We start from the raw sequence: 22,362 nt of genomic DNA, 5'->3' as shown, positions 1-22,362 counted from the left end.
ACATCCAGTTTGTTTGTATTTGTCGCCTGATCTTGATGCCTTAGTGCGGTGGCACTGATAAGGAAAATCAAAACATGGACCTAAGTCAAAACAAGGCAGCTATCTTAAAATAATTAATTAAATAAATGCGCTAAAACAGAACAAGCTAAGTAGGGTAAAATTCACTGGGTGACGGGGCACGAGCCTGCAAGCTGAAGGCTAAGCTAAGTCCTGTTTCCTATTAAAACAAACTAGTATTCACCATAACGTGCTGCAGCCCATTGGCAGTATTCAATTTACAGGACCTGAGTACACTTTGTACCATATAATAGGGACTTACAAATAAATAAATATTCAGACGTATACCAACTTTACTGTGTTGAAAGGAGGAGTTCAAGTACTTTATCACTTGTTAGCTGGGGGAAAGAGCACATAACTCTATAACCAGCAAAAATAGGGTTCAGCAAAAGGCAAAGTAAATCTGGGGGGACCTTGCAGAAAGGCAAATTTCCAACAGTGTCATGAGAACCTCTAGGACCTGGGTTGGTCACCTCTGTTTTAGCATTGTTTCAGTGTTCTTATTTTATTCACTTTGGTAAGGCTGCTTTTAGCAATAATGTTTGCATATATTTATCAGCTGTCTTTATATTAGAAAAGCAAGGAACAAGCTGTTGCTTAGTTAGCCTTTGAATGACATATAATCAGTACCTTCTGTTCAAGACTAGAGAACACTGTGCGCGATATGCTGGTTTGAGTTGCCCATTCAGGAGACAGCTTTTACCATCTAGCCATAGCATTGTATCGGAACTGTGCTTCCAACACAGTATGGTTTATTGCATAAACGGTGCACTAACCCAGAGGGGACAGAGGGCATTCTGGCCATGACTATCCCGGGACACATGCTGTGCGACATGCGGCTTAGCTGGTGCTCATCTACTTGCCTCCTGAGGGAATTGCCAGCGACATCACCCACTAACTCCTGACACTGTTCCAGGTATAGGTTTGGCCCTAATCCCTTAGGTCGAGCTTGGTGTTAGGTAGGAACCTCTAGAATATCTAGAACCACATATCCCATGGTTGGATCATTTATCTTCTTTACCATGTTCTAATGCTGAATACTGTTTTTGGTTTCATCTGCCTAATTATTGCAGCTCTCTCTCTCTATGCCAGATTGCGATAGGTTCAATAAATGCATTGAAAACTTATCTCACATCTTTTGAGTCTTGCCTGTGCTTGCCTGGGTAAGAACATGAAAGGGGTCTGTTTCCTCAGCTTCCCTGGGGAGTTGGAGTGTCATGTTCATGTTGTCATAATTACCATCTACCCCAATGGGTTGCGGGTTCGGGTGAGGCACTTTGTGCTAGCCAGGAATCAGGCCGACATTTAATAATGGTATTGATGGTCTCCCACACTCTGCGTTCTGCCGTCCTAACCATGCAGTCCTATTACGATAGTGGGAACCGCATAACAACAGTACACATTAGAACTGTCATCAACATCACATACCTGTTGCTTCTTAGGCATGATCAAAACTGAAAAGATTTTATCAGTGCCTAAAACAGCCAAACTCTCAAAAAGGTTTGCTGGGCCCCCTGCATCTTCATGACTCTTCCAGATGTGGAAACCTGGATCTAACCCTGCACAGAAATGTACTACCATTAAATCCTTCCAATTGCTTTAATAAAATAAATGTCTCAAGGGTAAAATCTGTTATTTTTTTAAGCTGAATCAATTCACAAGTTATCAGATTCTCACTGATGGAAAATACTATTCTGAATTACATAATCTTAGAATTTAATTGTATAACTGAATATAAAAACATTTATGCAAGTAGTTGTATTTCTTGCAGGAATTACTTTAGAAACACCCCTACCCTGCCACCTTTCCTTTCTTTCGCACCATCCCTTACTCTGCTGCTTGAAAGAGCTGTCTGGTTCCTGTGAATAACTGATTCAATGAATTGGCCTGACCATTCATGCTGTTGTTTATTGAAATTCTCAGGTAGGTTCAAAACAGGAAGGTTGCAAGGACTATAGGCCTCCAGGGAAAATATTTTTTTGACCACAGGATTGTTCCCTCTCCATCCTCCCAATGCACTGAAAAAATACCTTTGTGGACGTCTTGTCAGTAATTTTGTGGTACCGTTCGATGGCAAACTAGGGCTGCTCCCTTTCTACATGCAGAAATATTTTTCTCAAATCCATGAAAAATCTGTTTCAATAAACTTTAACACACAGAAAACTCAGATGATTCTCAGTTTCTCAAGTCATTTGCCACATCTATACATAACAACTCCTACTTGACATGCCCAGAACACTCTATTTTAGCAACATATTCTGAAGTAAAAATAAAGGTTTTGCAAGAACCAACCCTGCCAGTTTTAAATCTGCATTTGACCACACATTTTGCACACCTAATTAAATGTAACACAAACTCAGACCAGTGGACTGAGTCTCGGTTCCGTGGTAGCATTTAGATGGTGTTGTAGCTTTTCCGGTTTTAGGGGATGTGGTTCTCAGTAGTTACCAACTCAGTGAATGTAGCTGTAGTATCCACGCCCCACCCTGCCGTCTACCAAGTGATTGAGGCGTGCACCATCTACAGTTTCAGTCATCAGCTATCACCAGCTATATATGTAGGGAAGTGGACATAGCACCCGGTACACACAATTAGTAGTTGACAGCCAAGTGTGGAGACCGATGAAGAGCAGCTGCACTGCTTGGGAGAAAGTACCTCAGTTTGGAGCTATGTGATTTTGGATTGGTCTTGAGATGGCTCTCATTGTGTTGTTGTTGAATGTTCACTGTTTTCTCCCATGTGCCCTCACACAACATTCAGTAAAACACAAAATCAACCCTTTGAGCCTTAAAATGTTTTGCCACTGGAAGTACAGGCTCATTTTGATTGGTGGAGCAGTCCCCAGTCATTACGCTCAGCCTGACCCATGACCATACACAGTCAGATCTCCCTGTGTATATTCAAGGCATCATTTACAAGCCCCTTGCACCACCGCTGCTTAATTGTTTTAATGAAGCAGTGGCGCTAGCGGTTCACTACACTGCTCCAGATTTACAAACTGATGCATTGGGCCCAATGCCTCAGTTTGTAAGGCCCTGCGTCCAGTGCTTAATTTGTGTTGGTCGTTTCCTGTGCTGGGTACCAGCACTTGTTTTAGAGGGCCAGCACTTATATTTCTGCCTCAAGCGCTTACTGTGAGCAAAAGACACATATGGGAAAGATGGAGGAAGAAAAAAATAAAAAAGCGTCACAAATTGAGAAAGCAGAAAGGTGCCAGAGTGAGCTGAAGGGGCAAGGAGTGGCTGTAAATGGAATAAAGAGGCCCGATATGGCTTTAGGATTACGCTACCTCATTATAACGTGCTCGTGCATTCAATTGCCACAGCCGTGTGTTTCAGAGGGGTGCTTTGAGCACTGGCACATTTTTATTTCTAAATTAAGCACTGCCTGTGTCACATCATATCTGTGCCAGGTATAATGCATGCAGGGTAGGTGTTCCCATGGGAATACCTGCACCAGGTATAACAGATGCGGGGTATGTGTTCCCATGGGAAATGCCCTGCAAAATTGACGAAGTGAAATTTACATTTCACTCTGTCATTCTGCGACTTCACTGTGTCAAATTTTACCGACTGCACAGAGCAGGCGTAAAATTGACGCAGGATTTTTTCCTATGGATGACTCCTTGCACTGCTGGAGTTGCGTCTGTTTAACAGTGCTACTCCAGCAATGCACACGTTTAGCGCCAACAGCTGCGTCAGAAATTCTGGCGCATCTGTGAAAATGTGTGCCATGGAGCTCTGTAATGTAAATAAAGTGTATCAATGGCATTGTTAGGGGATGTGCAGGAAGCACAAGAAATCTGACATATCGATGGCGATACATCAGATTCTTGTACATGAGGCCCTCAGTCTGTGGAAGTGAGAGTAGAACTTCTAGAGTTCACCATGTGACACAACTGCTAGTGAGAGAAAACCTGGTGACCTCTATTGTTTCTTTGTTTCCTTCAGTAAGCTAAGTTCCATTCAACCAAAGCCCTATCTTTCAAGGTATTTTACCAAGTTTTTAGAAAACATTCCACTCCATCTTCACTGCTTTTCCACTGCATTCCCCTTACTCCCCCAGACAAGTCCCTTCTTACGTTACATTCTGGGGAATTTGAATAGTGATTCTGGTGACACAAGGCTGCTTCATAGAGCAAAAAACACAGCTTTAAAAGGGAGAATGAATCAGCTTGTGTTTTTGTGCTGGATTTACATCCATTAGTATGGCATCACAGTGCCTCCAAAGCACAATATGGGGATGAGGGGTAATTATATATCTAATATAATTAAAGGTGGTTTGAGCCAGCACTCTCTATTCATTGGTCTGTCATTCACATTTTTAGGGTCGAGCGAAAAGCGCTCCATCCCTGGTGTAATCTCTCTGTGGGCTTTTAACCACGCCCACTGCAGACCCATCAGTTTGGTTAGTCTGTGTGCTTGCATTTTAAAATTCACTTGATTTCATTAGTGAAAGGCATGCATACATCATGCCTTTTCGTCTTGCCTTTTCCGGTGATTAGCACGCCTCAAGCTCACCAGCCAACTACTGAAAACACACGAGGCTCCATGTTTTCCATATGGTTTCTGCACTATTTCTTCTCTTTGTTTCGCAGGCAGCGCGATCTTGCTGGGCAGTAGTAGAGCGCTTTGCATGACATCGACTCTGTTACACGTATAATTGCACTTTTGCCAGTAACATGGATAATTGCACTTTTGCGATACGTTTCACTGCGAGAGAACTTTTGTTTCCTTTGTGTGTTTGCTTTGGCTCATGGCGGCCTTCGGCTCGTTTATGTGAAACTGTTTTACTTTAGGAGAAACAATTCTAGACTTTCTGATTGAAAAAATCATTTTTGATTTAAAATTAGAAATACCTTTGTAAGCTCATAAGTGGAGAAAAATAGCCTTTTTATATATACACAATTCATAATCCTTTCTAAAACTCCAAATTATTCGATCAATCAAGACTAGTTGTTTTATAAACTTCAAAGAATCACCAGTGCTAACAGTGCACATTTCGTCACACACTAGAGAAGGCAGACTGACTAAAACATAGCCAACATGTTTTGACATGGAAAGGAGATATTCTGTCTCAACATCTACCACCAGGGTACCACTGTATTATATTGATATTAGTATGCTATACTACCATTTACAGAGTGGTGTAGTTAGTCCTGCAGCCTAAAGTTTTGTTAGAAAAACTGGGGGGGGAGGGGGGTCTACCAAGTAATACTTAGTGTAATCCAGGGCTTTCCACACTTTTTAGAATCACTACTCGCTTTTTAGAACAACAAACTTTCACGACCCACCTAGCTTTAATGAACATGAGGCATTCATTTTTAGAGTTGAGCGCTCTAGCCTGCTTTAATCTCTCTGTGGGCTTTTAACTACGCCCACTGCACGACCATCAGTTTTGTTGGTTCGTGGGCTTGCCTTTTAAAAATCGCTTGATTTCATTTGTGAAAGGCATGCGTACGTCATGCCTTTTCCGGTGTTGAGCGCACCGGCCAACTACTGAAAACATACGAGGCTCCATGTTTTCCGCATAGCTTCTGGACTACTTTTTATTTGTATTTACTATGCAGCATGATCTCGCTGGGCAGTAGACGAGTGCTTTGCACGACGTTGACCCTGTTACATGGATAATTGCATGACTGCCAGCGAACTTCTGTTTCCTCTTGTGTGCTCCTTCACGCTCATGGCGTGGCACTTTAAATCGGCTTGCTTATGTAAAACTTTATTACTTTTCATTTTCAATTTATGTGGCAATTAAAGTCCGGTTAGGACTTCACAACGCTAATAGCTCTAAGTCAAGCAAATGCGAGATCCAGTGCTTTGCAAATGCTTGTTCCTCTGGTCATCACAACATGCTGCACAGGCAGCGAGTCAACCTAAAACGTAGTCCCCTTAATGCTCAGGGATAACAGGAAAATGTATGCTTTTTGAGACCAAAAAAAATACTTCTGCTTCAAGGCGTGTTGTTTTGTATTGGTGTGGGCCCAGCCACTCCCTTAATAATGAAGTTTAGCGAAAAAGAAATGACAAAACAACAACTGGCAAGGCAAAAAGAAAGCCAGCACCAGACTTGTTGGCTTTGCCATTGCTCATTTTGACACGTTGTTGGGTTACGGTATTAGGGTCAACAACCTCTATAGCAAGTAAAGACAAACACAATTACCATGTTTTTCATGTTGTTCCCCGGGTGTGCACAATCGCATTTGCAGCTGCTGCTTTTGAATTAGAAATCACAAAAGGAGAGCATTCATGGACCTGGAAGAGTCATTCTCATCAGCGTAAGGTCCTCACACTGTTCACTGCTGTTTTACTGAACCGGAACATTTGGTGGCTGGACATAAATCTCATGCTAGGTTATTCACATACTGGTCTATTTTACCACCCTACATTTCACAGTTTCTGAAAGCTTAGATGGGAAAAATACACAAGGAATGTGAAAACAGACGATTGGCGTTTTTTAATGTGCATTTGTCGGCCAGATTATTGAACACGAGTTGGTAATTTCTGCAATGTAAATCATTACATTGAAATGAATGCTGTGTTTTTCTGCGATAAAGATTCACATAAAGTGTTACACAAAGGGTATTAAAACGTCAGAATATTGTAACCCAAACGAGAAGCCACGCGGTGTCAAAACACGCTGGAGGCTTTCTGCTTTCCCCCGCAGAATGGGCCAAATGTGATTGGGAGAGACAGGAAGACACAGTATTCTGAATTTGCTTGGAAATTTTTACCATAGAAGCAGAAACTGCTTTTTAACTGAAGACTGTATAAAATTATTTAAGTTGGAAGAAAAAGTCTCTTCAGAGTCTTCATTTGTTGAGAAGAAATCTGAGAAATCCATTTTACTGTGGGGAAGAGCACAAAACTAGTAAATAAGGGGTTATAATCTGAGGGGGAGGGCTTGAAAGAAAAAACTATGACTCACCAAGTGGCTGCCAACCGAGAGGCAGAAACGCTAAGGCCACGCCTTACAAGGAAGTGGCAGAGTCAACAGTTGAACCTGCCTGAACAGGCAGAGATAGAAATTAGGCTTTTGACCGTCGGAAGAGTCGGAGAGATGAAAAATTGAATTGTTTGAAGAGCGCTTTGATTTGGCTGCACTCGGAAACGGAGTGAAAGAGAGAGTGCAGGTGAGATAGAACTCGCGTCAGCCGGCATTCACAATAGAACGCTAACGCGGCTACGCGAGCTGGGGATAGATTGGAAAAACACTTCGCGCGCGCTAAAAGTGGAGATAAGAGGACCTTCACTCTTAGAAAATGAAAGCGCTTACAACGTTACACACTGGCCAACATTGAAAGTAAGGTTTAAACACAATAAAATAGAAACCAAATACCATGCATTTTACAGAGCACCAAAAGATATACTTATCTTGACTGCGAGCAGCAAGAAAGGAGGGCTGCCTGCAGTCATGATTGGTATATCTTATCGTGCATAGTGTCGTGATTGGCTAACTTGTTATTCTAGTTCTCCCATTGGTTGCCTGTTACGCAAACCTTTGGGATTGGTGTTTTTTCTTGGCTGCTGTTAAAATAAAGAAAGCATAATACTCGCCTCCGTGTCTTTAATAAAATTAAGACTTTCCATCATAAATTACTTGGAAAATCTACATTCACCTCTAATGACCGGTGACCAAGTGACATCTCACATTCAACCACTCCACCAACCATCAGGTGTGATGTCTCTGAAGTCCAGTCTTGGCCCCAGCCTGGGACCGCATGTGTAGTTTCCTACTGGACACGTTCTAGTGTTTTGCCAGCCACTCGGCTGAGGGCTGGCCTTACATCTACACCCCTCACCTACCCAACACAGGCGTCACCAGTCAGGAGACCCTGGCAATAAAAGGGGCCTGGCGCACGTGCCCGTGGCCAGTTACTAGCACCATGCCCCTCTGTCTGTGTCACGTTATTTTCTAGTATGAGGGCCTAGGGCCCCCAACACTACAGAGTGGTGCACAGCATGGTGAGCAATGGATGGTGGGTGCGGACATCCTGGAGCACAACCTAGAATCACACTGTCTCCCTCTCAGTATCTATGCAAGATTCTCTATTATTTAATTTTCTCGTTGTGCAGTTCCTGATGAAAATTAACCTGTTTTGTCGCAGTATTTTTATGAATACACAGCCTTGTTTTTACAGTACTTCGTACTCGAGTTTTTTAAAAGTACTGTACTTAACAGGTGTAAATGTTACCAATGGTAATGGTGTTACAAAGATGAAATGCAGCATCCTGGGAGTATGCAGTCTTAGGTTGTTGTCCCCTTGATGCTCTGGCCTTTCAGTAAAGAGTTCTAAGCCTGGTGGGAGGTATGCCCTTATTTTTATTTTCACCCTCCCATTATAAGGTGTTATAATCATGAGCATAAAACTCCAAGCATGCTAAGCACTGTCATCTTAAAGGGGGGAATGGTTGCAGGTCGCCTTCATGATGTTGATGTCTGGGGGCGTCCACCCAAAGGTTCCTGTGCAGTGGACTAGTACGAGTCCATGCATTCTTAGAACCGGCGGAGAGGCGAGTAATGCACTGAATTTCAGTACAAAGAGCAATAGAAGGCTCAGTGGGTTAATGCACCTCCTAAACCACTTGTGAATTCTATTGGACACATACCACTTTTCATCATGTATTGTTCTCAGATACTGAAAGCAAAGAAGACTTCAAATGGTGTCCAGGTTCAGTGGTCCAAGTAGGCACTGACAGTAGCAGACGTATGAGGGGGGCAACTAAATAAATATTTTGGGCCCAAGCATCATTTTTTTAAAAAACAAATTAAGCATCGGTGTCAATTCACCAAAATGACAGTGGAAGCAGCATTGACATCACACCCACACCCTTTGACCTTTACTTTGAATCACACATACATGCTTACACATACACTATTTCACAAAAACACACTCTCGCCCTCAAGCATGTGTACAACATGCATTTAAAAACATGTTTTACTTACTTTAGCTGCCAGTTAGGGTCATATTCCAGCTAATTGTACTCCATTTTTTTTATTACACAAACAGTGAGTAATATTGTTCACTATTTGGGTAGTTAAAAAGCTGACAAAAAACCAGGAAAGTGGGGCCCCAACCGACAACGATTAGGACGAACTGCCCCTGTGTTCCAGGCATTCATTTTGACACCTATGGGCCCAGGGGTCGCAAATGCATTGCCAGGGGTCGCAAGGGGCAAGCCTGGGGTCGCAGTTGCGACCCCTAAATGACGTTCAAGAAATGAATTACTGCTGTACAGAGACGTTCATGACAAATATCATAGTAATTAGGGGAAAAATAAAGTGAAGTCATATGTAATCTTTTCCAATTTTACAGTGCAAAATTAGTGTAAATTCAGTGTGGCATATCTCTCTGCGTCTAAACTTAAAATTATTATTGTTTTGAATGAGCTGCGGATCAGTAATGAAATTGGTAGTATATGGTACGAATTTATGGCCAAAAATGAGAGCTGTAGAAGTATTATTAAATATTTAATGGGATTAAAAGAAATAGCTCGTTCAACTATTTATTATGCACGTCCACGGTAAAAACGCACCGGAAAGTGCAGTATAAATCAATCAGTCAAATTTATTATGCATGACTTGGCAACATATAGAAGTTGATTCATGCTTAAATTGACATAATTAAACGTCCCAAGTGGAACGTGCTGAGCTGAATTAGAAGGGGATGTTTTGATGGGTAAGAGACAAGGAAGCAAGGTAGAGTGTGCAAAGACAGTGAGTGATGTAAGGGCTATATATAATGGTATATGTAGTGTATCGCGTGGCGTACACTGTAGCAAAGATAGTTGTTTATTAACGGTGTGGATGCGATGTTATTGCACGGCTGCAAGAATTAACCCTGGAAATCGGGGATCTAGGCTTTGTCTGCCTGATCTTTTGTCAGAAGCAATGCAGTTCAGTTGTATGGGGTTAAAGGGATTTGTAATTGATGCATCGATCGACCACCCTTCTCCCACAACCTTAGGTGGCTTGTGTACTGAGCACAGAATCTCTGAAGCGCTTGATCACCCCTTCCAAGTTGATGAATGGGCTTCCAGCTTGTCAAACATTTCATTGCCCAAGATAACTCAAATTAAAATGGCCCCTAATCACTGATCATGCGGAATAGAAGCCAATTACCGATTTTTGTCTAACAGAAGTGCAGAAACGTTCACCTCTCCATACACTGCAGAAGTGGAATTCTAAAAACCCATGGACTGCCATGCTCTGTTAGTGTACTAGTGTTCTGCGAACACAGGAGGCAGCCCCCACTAATGCGATGGAAAACGAATTCTGTCACCAGCATGCAGCGTTTTCTCTTCCCCTTTGCTTATGAAACTTTGCTCCCACCTTGCCCTGCAAAACATGGCATACCAGGAAAAACTGTCTACACACTTTCGCTCTTTCACTGCTGCTTAAGCAATCAAGAAATGGTTGTCAGGGTTTTCCAAAAGGCTTTTTGCTCTTAAACAAGAACTTGATGAGTTTCTCAGAGCGCTGCCCTTTCAACTTTGAATTTTAGACCCATATTTATACTTTTTTAGCGCCGCATTTGCGTCGTTTTTTGACGCAAAATCGGCGCAAACTTACAAAATACAATTGCATTTTGGAAGTTTGCGCTGCTTTTGCGTAAAAAAAAAATGCCGGAAATGCGGCGCTAAATAAGTATAAATATGGGCATTAGTGTATATAACTTGCCTGTGCTTTATCTGATGAGTCTAAAGTTTAAATCCTATACAAAAAAAACTCAGAATTACCCGAGGCGGAACGGACCTCTGGGCAGCTTTAATACAGTTAATGCAAGTCATTGCATACTTGCCAATTGGCTGAGCTATAGTGGCTTAAAACTTAACGCATCTAAGACGGAACTCGTGTGACTGTGGTCAAAACTCATCTTTACTTCCCCCATCCTGTGTCATTTTCCTCCCTCACTGCTTGATGTCCCCAGGGAGCATTAAAAGGCAGTGAAAGCTTTGGGATTTGTTTGCGATGCTTGAATGAACCTCTCTCCTCAAATCGACAAAATTCTCAAGATGGTAAATCTATGCTTTGACAGGTGCAAAGGTTCCTCTACTTCTTGCCTGCACAGTCGCTCAAACTCCTTATGAGGGCACTAATCAGTTCACAACTTGTCATGAGTGATGTGATGTGTGATATTATAAGCAGTGCATGATTGGGGCGGAAGGTAGCTCAATGGACTATACATTTCAGAGTGTTTTGGCTTTTTAAACATCAGTTTTTACCTTATTTCAACACTTACCTATAACATCACTTTAACATGAATTTAATCGCACAAAATCACAGAAATTCAGCAGTTACAGTTATTTGAAGTAACTATAAATTATGCCCTCAGGTAACTATAACTCGCGCCCCCGCCATGCACAGTTTTTTCTTCAATAATATGACCGCTAAAGTTTCATTTACATTTTTAGTGACATTATATAAGTTGTCAAGAGTGCTGTAATATCTGGAGTAATTAGCAGTGCATGGCGAGGGCGCAAGTTTAAGTTACCTTAGGGCGGAGTTGCAGCAAACCCCCTATAACTACCCAGAGAGTTTTTCTAAACTTTAATGAACAATATACTTAGAATGACATAATTTAGGACAAATTGAAAAGATAAAGGTATTTGTAAAGTAAAAATAGTACAATTACATTTTGGTATATATCTTAAATCTTTGAATTTGAAAAGTAATTAAAGCAGGAATACAACTACTTATACACCCAGATTGGATCCCTCAACCTTCAGGGTGAGGCCGAAGACCTAAAGCTCTAGGTCACAGGTGACTCTTTACTATGCAGTTTCAAGGCATATATGTGACATTCAACCCAAAGATTTTTATGGCAAAAAAGTCATAAATGTCCATTCACTAGGAATGTTTAACAGTCAAAACACAAGCAAATAAACAGACACACAGCATGAGACATGAGGATTTGAACGTTTAACCTGCTGAGTGACAGTGCAGTAGCTATTCCAGTAGGCCAAAAATCACTCTGTATTTTTTATAGGTTCAAAACTTAACTTTAACGTTTGAACCAAACATCTTGCTAGTGTGACACATTGAAGTTATTGCATCAAGAGTCCAGTGCAATGACAATGTCTCTTTCTTCCATCCCATTATGGAATGGGAGAGAGAGAGAGAGAGGACCACAGGGGGGGAGCCTGAAGATCACTGCGGTCCAAGCCGGCTTCCCACCTCCTGCAGAAGCTAGCATTGCTCCCACAAGCAGGGAGTTGCTTTAAATAACGGAGCAATATTTTAATCTGTTTGCTTTCATGCATATTTGCGTGCAGGGAAACAGATGAAACTGTTTGACAGCTCCCTCTGATAGAAAGCGGAGTTATGTTTGCCTTTGTTTGGTGTCAACTGTCAACTTCAGCCAAGCAAATGCAAACAGCTACCTTCTTAGGGTGGGCACATCGGGAAGTAGCAGGAGCTGGCCCTGGGCGGTGGTGGAACCCAGGGCCAACTACGGCTCCATGAGTTGGGCCGCGCAGCCCCTGCCAATGTAGTATTTGGCCCCGGGCAGTGGTGGTACTTGAGACCGGGGTTCCACAATGGACCCCCTTCATTAATTTCGGCCCCAGGGAGGTGGCAGTCCCGGGGGCTACGAGGGAGATGTGTGCAGGCCCCCCGCATTTCTTTACCATGATTTCCCCAGGGGAGGTGGCTGTTCCCAGGACTGCAGCGGGGGCTGCTCAGGCCCCTCTGCATTATTTTTGTTTAGCCCTGCGGAGGTGGCAATCCCCAAGTGTAGGAAAGTACCATCTTGCCTGGCATGTTACCCCCATTTCACTGTATGTATGTTTGTTTTTGCCCTTGTGTCACTGGGATGCTGCTAGGCAGGACCCCAGTGCTCATAATGTATGCCCTGTATGTGTTTCCTGTGTGGTGCCTAACTGTATCACTGAGGCTCTGCTAACCAGAACCTCAGTGTTTATGCTCTCTCTGCTTTCTAAAATTGTCACTGCAGGCTAGTGACTAATTTTACCAATTCTTATTGGCACACTGTTACACCCATATAATTCCCTTGTATATCATACTTAGGTACCCAGGGTATTGGGGTTCCAGGAGATCCCTATGGGCTGCAACATTTCCTTTGCCACACATAGGGAGCTCAGACAATTCTTACACAGGACTGCCACTGCAGCCTGAGTGAAATAACATCTACGTTATTTCACAGCCATTTTTCACTGCACATAAGTAACTTATAAGTCACCTATATGTCTAACCTTCACTTGGTGAAGGTTGGGTGCCAGGTTACTTAGTGTGTGGGCACCCTGGCACTAGCCAAGGTGCCCCCACATCGTTCAGTGACCACTCCCCTGACCAGTACCTCCCAGGGGGGGTGCCCAGAGCTCCTCCAGTGTGTCCCAGACCTCTGCCATCTTGGATTCAGATGTGTTGGGGGAACGCTGGACTGCTCTGAGTGGCCAGTGCCAGCAGGTGACTGATAGGTTCTAACCTCTCTTGGTGGCCAAACCTCCTTTCTTGGTAGCCAAACCTCCTTTTTTGGCTATTTAGGGTCTCTCCTCTGAGGTATTCTTCAGATAACGAATGCAAGAGCTCACCAGAGTTCCTCTGCACTTCCCTCTTGGACTTCTGCCAAGGATCGACAGCTGACTGCTCCATGACGCCTGAAAAATCGCAACAAAGTAGCAAGATGACTACCAGCAACATTGTAGCGCCTCATCCTGCCGGCTTTTTCGACTGTTTCCTGGTGGTGCATGATCTGAGGGCTGTCTGCCTTCACCCTGCACTGGAAGCTAAGAAGAAATCTCCCGTGGGTCGACGGAATCTTCCCCCTGCTAACGCAGGCACCAAAAGACTGCATCATCGGTCCTCTGGGTCCCCTCTCATCCTGACGAGCGTGGTCCCTGGAACGCAGGAGCTGGATCCAAGTGACCCCCACAGTCCAGTGTCCTTCAGTCCAAGTTTGGTGGAGGTAAGTCCTTGCCTCCGCACACCAGACAGCAAACCTGTGTCCTTTGTGCACAGCCTAGCCTGGGTCCCCAGCACTCCGTCCTGCAGTGCTCAACCCGCTGAGTTGGACTCCAACGTCGTGGGACCCCCCTTTTGTGACTATGGTTTCTCAAATCTTCTAAGTTCCTGCTCTGGTACTTCTGCGAGTGCTGCCTGTTTTTGCGGGGGCTCTCTGATTTGCTGATTTCTCTGTCTCCTCCTCCAAGGAGCGACATCCTGGTCCTTCCTGGTCCCCAGCATCACGCAAAAACCTCTACTGCGACCCTTGCAGCTAGCAAGACTTGTTTGCGGTATTTCTACGTGGAAACACTTCTGCAACATCCAGCACGCTGTGGGACATCTTCCATCCAAAGGAGAAGTTCCTAACCCTTTTCGTTGTTGCAGAATCTTCGGCTCCTTCCACCCAGTGGCAGCCCTTTTGCACCTTCATCCGGGGTTTTCTGGGCTCCTGCCCCACCTAGACACTATTGCGACTCTTGGACTTGGTCCCCTTCCTTTTCAGGTCCTCTGGTCCAGGAATCCATCTTCAGTGTTTTGTTGGTGCTTGTGGTTCTTGCAGAATCCCCCAATCACGACTATTGTGTCTTTCTGGGGCAGTAGGGTAACTTTACTCCTACTTTCTAGGGTCTTGGGGTGGGGTATTTTGGACACCCTTACTGTTTTCTCACAGTCCCAGTGACCCTCTAAAATCTCCTATAGGTCTGGGGTCCATTCGTGATTCACATTCCACTTTTGGAGTATATGGTTTGTGTTGCCCCTAGACCTATGTTCACCTATTGCATTGTATTGTGATCCTACATTGTTTGCACTACTTTTCCTACTGTTACTTACCTGTTTGGGGTTTGTGTACATATAACTTGTGTATATTACTTACCTCCTAAGTGAGGGTATTCTCTGAGATACTTTTGGCATATTGTCACTAAAATAAAGTACCTTTATTTTTAGTAACTCTGAGTATTGTGCTTTCTTATGGGATTGTGCTATGTGATATAAGTGGTATATTAGGAGCTTTGCATGTCTCCTAGTTCAGCTTACGCTGCTTTGCCATAGCTACCTTCTATCAGCCTAAGCTGCTAGAAACACCTCGATTCTACTAATAAGGGATAACTGGACCTGGCACAGGGTGTAAGTACCACAAGGTACCCACTATAAGCCAGGCCAGCCTCCTACATTGGAGGTGCAGCGGTGGGATAAGTACTTGTAACTGCTTTACCACTTTGTCATTCGGTGCTTTTCATAAGAAAATCATATACCAACTAGTTCAGTATATGTACATTGAACCAAAACAGTTTACTTTTCTATTCTAAAACTTACTACTAAGTTTCTGAAAAGTTCTGAAAACTTTAAAAAGTTTGCCAAAAGTTTGAAAACGTTTTTTCTCTGTGCTTTCAAAAGTTCTAAAACTTTTTCTCTCTCTGTCTTAAACCTTTTTCTATCATGTCTACAGTAGAAGCTACTTCCAAGGTTGTTCAGGCAACTTATGAAAGTTTAAACTACAATAGTTTGAGGGGTCTCTGCCTGGATAGAGGTTTAAGCATAGGTAAGAATCCAACAAGTTTCTCTTTAACCTGCTCTTACAGGATGACTAGAACCAGTCTGGCCCACCTCAGGAGAGGGTAGAAAAAGGGGAGGCTTCCCAGTCAGACTCAGAGGACTTCCCTGAAGATGCTGGGGAGGGTTCCTACAAAGTCCTGCCCCCTAGCAGGCCACCTAGTGACATTGATAGTGTTAGAGGGTCACACATCAGTAGGGCATCTTTCACTCCTAGAGGCCAGGTTACTAGTGTCCAGACAGTTAGGGATAGGTCTCTCTCTGCAAATTCCCAAATCTCCTCTGTGTCCAAACATTCCCAAGCCTCCCACCCTGAGGATAACTTAATGGAAAGGGAAGTCAGAAACCTGAGGTTGGAAGAGACCAGACTGAAGCTTAAACAGCAGCAGCTGGCTTTAGACAGGGAATCCCTAGACATAGAGAGGGCTAGACAGAGATTGGGGTTAGTTCACCAAGGTGGCAGCAGCAGTGTTTCAGATAGTAATACTGTTAGAGAGGAAGATTCCAGAAACCTGCATAAGATAGTCCCACCTTACAAGGAGGGGGATGACATTAATAAGTGGTTTGCTGCACTTGAGAGGGTCTGTATGGTACAGTTGGTCCCTCAAAGGCAGTGGGCTGCTATCTTGTGGCTATCTTTCACTGGAAAGGTTAGGGATAGGCTCCTTACAGTCAGAGAAATGTGATGCCAATAATTACAAAGTTTTGAAAGATGCACTCTTGGATGGATTTGGCTTAACCACTGAACAATACAGGATTAAGTTCAGGGACACCAGAAAAGAGTCTTCTCAAGACTGGACAGATTTTGTGAACTGTTCAGTGAAGTCCTTGGAAGGGTGGTTTCATGGCAGTAAAGTTTCTGACTATGAAGGCCTGTATAATCTTATTCTGAGAGAGCATATTCTTAACACGTTTGTGTCTGACTTGTTGCACCAATACCTAGTGGACTCTGATCTGACCTCTCCCCAAGAATTGGGAAAGAAGGCAGACAAATGGGTCAGAACAAGGGTGGACAGAAAGGTTCATACAGGGGGTGACAAGGATGGCAAGAAGAAGGATGGTAAGTCTTCTGAGAAGGGTGGGGACAAAAGTAAACATTCTGAGTCTTCATCAGGCCCACAAAAATCCTCTGGCGGTGGTGGGTCCAAATCCTCTTCAAACAATCAGAAAAAGCCTTGGTGTTATTTGTGTAAAGTCAAAGGCCATTGGGCAAGTGATTCCACTTGTCCAAAGAATAACATCAAACCTCCCACCACCATAACCCCTGCTGCAAATTCTAGCGCCCCTAATAATAGCAGTGGTGGTGGGAAATCTACTACTAATAGCCAATCCAAGGGTGTAGCTGGGCTCACTATTGGCAATGTAGTTGGGGCTGGTCTTCTTAGGGAGACCACAGAGGCTGTTTTAGTCTCTGATGGTGGCATTGATTTTGCCACTTTGGTTGCTTGTCCCCTTAATATGGGTAAATACAAGCAACTTCTCCTAATCAATGGTGTTGAGGTTGAAGCATACAGGGACACAGGAGCCACTGTAACTATGGTGATAGAAAAACTGGTCCACCCTGATCAACATCTACCTGGTCAGCAGTACCAAGTAACCGATGCTCATAAAAACACTCTTAGCCACCCCATGGCTGTTGTGAATCTCAACTGGGTGGGGGGTTACTGGTCCAAAGAAAGTTGTGGTAGCCACTGATTTACCTGTAGATTGTCTACTTGGAAACAATTTGGAGACATCAGCTTGGGAAGAAGTGGAGTTGGAGGCTCATGCAGCAATGCTGGGCATTCATGGGCATATTTTTGCTTTGACAAGGGCTCAGGCCAAAAAGCAAAAAGGACAAGGAAACTTGGATCCTGGAACAATGGACCAAGTGCTTCCTAAAGCTAGGGGTAGAAAAGGTAAATTCCTACCCTCTATCCCTCCCTCTATAGATGATTCCCCTTTTGAGGAAGATGAATCCTTTCCTTGTGTAGAACCTACACCAGAGGAGCTGGCAGCAGACACTGCTGAGCTTTTTGGTGCAGGGGGGGCTGCCAGGGAAGAGCTGAGTGTGGCACAGCAAACCTGTCCCACATTAGAGGGTTTAAGACAGCAAGCTGTCAAGCAGCAGAATGGGGATGTCAGTGACAGTCACAGGGTGTACTGGGAAGACAACCTCTTGTACACAGAGTCAAGGGACCCAAAACCTGGGGCTGCCAGGAGATTGGTCATTCCCCTGCACTACAGAGAGTTTCTTCTCACTCTAGCACATGACATTCCTTTGGCTGGGTATTTGGGCCAGACGAAAACTTGGGAAAGACTTGTCCCCTTGTTTCACTGGCGTCATATGTCAGAGGACACAAAATACTTTTGTAAATCTTGTGTGACCTGCCAAGCCAGTGGCAAGACTGGTGGCACTCCAAAGGCCCCTCTAATTCCACTTCCAGTGGTTGGGGTGCCCTTTGGAAGGGTAGGGGTTGATATAGTTGGCCCCCTTGACCCTCCAACTGCTTCAGGCAAAAGATTTATCTTCGTGGTAGTGGACCATGCCACAAGATATCCTGAAGCCATACCCTTAAGGACCACTACAGCTCCTGCAGTGGCAAAGGCCCTCCTAGGAATGTTTTCCAGGGTGGGTTTTCCTAAAGAGGTGGTGTCAGACAGAGGTAGCAACTTCATGTCTGCATACCTAAAAGCAATGTGGAAGGAGTGTGGTGTTACCTACAAGTTCACCACCCCTTACCATTCACAAACAAATGGTCTGGTTGAGAGGTTTAATAAAACTCTCAAAGGTATGATAATGGGACTCCCTGAAAAACTCAGAAGGAGATGGGATGTCCTGTTACCGTGCCTACTTTTTTGCTTACAGGGAGGTACCCCAAAAAGGAGTGGGCTTCAGCCCCTTTGAACTCCTCTTCGGGAACTCTGTAAGAGGTACACTTGCTCTTGTGAAGGAGGGTTGGGAACAACCTTTAAAAGCTCCTAAACAGGACATAGTAGACTATGTACTTGGCCTAAGATCCAGAATGGCTGAGTATATGAAAAAGGCCAGTAAAAACCTTCAGGCCAGCCAGGAGCTGCAAAAGCAATGGCATGACCAGAAGGCTGTCCTGACCCAGTACCACCCAGGACAGAAGGTGTGGGTATTGTAGCCTCTGGCCCCAAGAGCACTCCAGGACAAATAGAGTGGACCCCATTTAATTGTTGAGAAGAAGGGCGAGGTTACCTATTTGGTAGACCTGGGCACTGCCAGGAGTCCCTTTAGGGTGATTCATGTCAACCGCCTAAAACCCTACTTTGACAGGGCTGATCTCACCCTGCTCATAGCAACAGAGGAGGGGCAGGAAGAAGAGAGGTACCCTCTCCCTGATCTCTTCTCCACCACTGAAGCAAATGCCTTAGTGGAGGGAGTAGTCTTAGCAGAATGTCTGACTGCAGAACAGAAAGACAACTGCATCAATCTCTTAAGTCAGTTTTCAGACCTCTTTTCACTTGTACCAGGTACAACATCCTGGTGTGCACATACAATTGACACTGGAGACAGCCTCCCTGTCAAAAGTAAAATTTATAGGCAGCCTGACCATGTCACGGACTGCATTAAACAAGAGGTGCAGAAAATGTTGGACTTAGGGGGGATTGAACCTTCTGAAAGCCCCTGGGCTAGCCCAGTTGTGCTTGTACCAACACCTCACACCAAAGATGGAAAGAGGGAGATAAGGTTTTGTGTAGATTACAAAGGGCTCAATCAGGTAACAAAAACTGATGCTCACCCTATACCCAGGGCAGATGAGCTCATTGATGCACTGGCTTCTGCCAAGTATCTTAGCACTTTTGATCTAACTGCAGGGTATTGGCAGATTAGATTGGGAGAAGATGCTAAACCCAAGACTGCATTTTCAACCATTGGAGGGCACTACCAATTCACAGTAATGCCCTTTGGTTTGAAAAATGCACCTGCCACTTTTCAGAGGTTGGTGAACACAGTCCTGCAAGGGTTGGAGGCTTTCAGTGCAGCATATCTAGATATATTGCTGTCTTTAGCTCAACCTGGGATGATCACCTGGTCCACCTATGGAAAGTTTTGGAGGCCCTGCAAAAGGCAGGCATCACTATCAAGGCCTCAAAGTGCCAGATAGGGCAGGGGAAAGTGGTTTATCTGGGGAACCTGGATGGTGGAAAACAGATTGCACCACTACAGGGGAAAATCCAAACTATCATGGATTAGGTGCCCCCTACAACAAAGACCCAGATGAGAGCCTTTTTAGGCCTCACAGGGTACTATAGGAGATTCATCAATAATTATGGCTCCATAGCATCCCCCCTTAATGATCTCACTAGCAAGAAAATGCCTAAGAAGGTGTTATGGACAGCCAGCTGTCAGAAAGCTTTTGAGGAGCTCAAACAGGCCATGTGCTCTGCACCTTTCCTAAAAAGCCCATGTTACTCCAAGAAATTCATTGTTCAGACTGATGCATCTGAATGGGGCAGTACTATCACAACTGAATTCTGAGGGCCAGGATCAACCAGTTGCGTTTATCAGCAGAAGGTTGACCCCTAGAGAAAAGCGTTGGTCTGCCATAGAGAGGGAGGCCTTTGCTGTGGTCTGGGCACTGAAAAAGTTGAGACCATACCTGTTTGGTACTCACTTTATTGTTCAGACAGACCGCAAACCTCTACTTTGGCTAAAACAAATGAAAGGTGAAAACCCTAAATTGTTGAGGTGGTCCATATCTCTACAGGGAATGTACTATACAGTGGAACATAGACCTGGGAGTATCCACTCCAATGCAGATGTACTCTCCAGATATTTCCACTTAGACAATGAAGACTCATCTGGACAAGGCTAGTCTTTTTGTCCTTCATTTGGGGGTGGGGGGGTTGTGTATGAAAGTACCATCTTGCCTGGCATGTTACCCTGATTTTCACTGTATGTATGCTTGTTTTTGCCCTTGTGTCACTGGGATCCTGCTAGGCAGGACCCCAGTGCTCATAATGTATGCCCTGTATGTGTTCCCTGTGTGGTGCCTAACTGTATCACTGAGGCTCTGCTAACCAGAACCTCAGTGTTTATGCTTTCTAAAATTGTCACTGCAGGCTAGTGACTAATTTTACCAATTCCCATGGGCACACTGGTACACCCATATAATTCCCTTGTATGTGGTACTTAGGTACCCAGGGTATTGGGGTTCCAGGAGACCCCTGTGGGCTGCAGCATTTCTTTTGCCACCCATAGGGAGCTCAGACAATTCTTACACAGGACTGCCACTGCAGCCTGGGTGAAATAACGTCCACGTTATTTCACAGCCATTTTTCACTGCGCATAAGTAACTTATAAGTTACCTATATGTCTAACCTTCAATTGGTGAAGGTTGGGTGCCAAGTTACTTAGTGTGTGGGCACCCTGGCACTAGTCAAGGTGCCCCCACATCGTTCAGGGCAAATTCCCCGAACTTTGTGAGTGCGGAGACACCATTACACGCGTGCACCGCACATAGGTCACTACCTATGTGTAGCGTCACAATGGTAACTCCGAACATGGCCATGTAACATGTCTAAGATCATGGAATTGTCACCCCAATACCAATCTGATATTGGGGGAACAATTCCATGATCCCCCATGTCTCTAGCACAGAACCCTGGTACTGCCAAACTGCCTTTCCAGGGTTTCCACTGCAGCTGCTGCCAACCCCTCAGACAGGATTCTGCCCTCCTGGGGTCTGGGCAGCCCCAGCCCAGGAAGGCAGAACAAAGGATTTCCTCTGAGAGATGGTGTTACACCCTCTCCCTTTGGAAAGAGGTGTGAAGGGCTGGTGAGGAGTATCCTCCCCAATGCTCTGGAAATGCTTAGATGGGCACAGATGGTGCTCATCTCTGCATAAGCCAGTCTACACCGGTTCAGGGATCCTACAGCCCTGCTCTGGCGTGAAACTGGACAAAGGAAAGGGGAGTGACCACTCCCCTGACCAGTACCTCCCAGGTGAAGTGCCCAGAGCTCCTCCCGTGTGTCCCAGACCTCTGCCATCTTGGATTCAGTAGTGTTGGGGGTACACTGGACTGCTCTGAGTGGCCAGTGCCAGCAGGTGACGTCAGAGATCCCCTCTGATAGGTTCTTACCTCTCTTGGTAGCCAAACCTCCTTTCTTGGTAGCCAAACCTCCTTTTTTGGCTATTTAGGGTCTCTCCTCTGGGGTATTCTTCAGATAACAAATGCAAGAGCTCACCAGAGTTCCTCTGCACTTCCCTCTTGGACTCCTGCCAAGGATCGACCGCTTACTGCTCCAGGACGCCTGCAAAACCAAAACAAAGTAGCAAGACGACTACCAGCAACATTGTAGCGCATCATCCTGCCGGCTTTCTTGACTGTTTCCTGGTGGTGCATGCTCTGAGGGCTGTCTGCCTTCACCCTGCACTGGAAGCCAAGAAGAAATCTCCAGTGGGTCGACGGAATCTTCCCCCTGCTAAGGCAGGCACCAAAAGACTGCATCACCGGTCCTCTGGGTCCCCTCTCATCCTGACGAGCGTGGTCCCTGGAACACAGGAGCTGGATCCAAGTGACTCCCACAGTCCAGTGGTCCTTCAGTCCAAGTTTGGTGGAGGTAAGTCCTTGCCTCCCCACACCAGACAGAAAACCTTTGTACTGCGTGATTTGCAGCTGCTCTGGCTTCTGTGCACTTATCCAAGGATTCCTTTGTGCATAGCCTAGCCTGGGTCCCCAGCACTCCGTCCTGCAGTGCTCAACCCGCTGAGTTGGACTCCGACATCGTGGGACCCCCCTTTTGTGATTCTGGTTTCAAATATCTTCTAAGTGCCT

The sequence above is a fragment of the Pleurodeles waltl genome, chromosome 2_2 (genome assembly GCF_031143425.1).
Source record: "Pleurodeles waltl isolate 20211129_DDA chromosome 2_2, aPleWal1.hap1.20221129, whole genome shotgun sequence".
In the NCBI taxonomy this organism is placed as follows: domain Eukaryota; kingdom Metazoa; phylum Chordata; class Amphibia; order Caudata; family Salamandridae; genus Pleurodeles; species Pleurodeles waltl.
Note: the sequence above shows the minus strand (reverse complement) of the source record.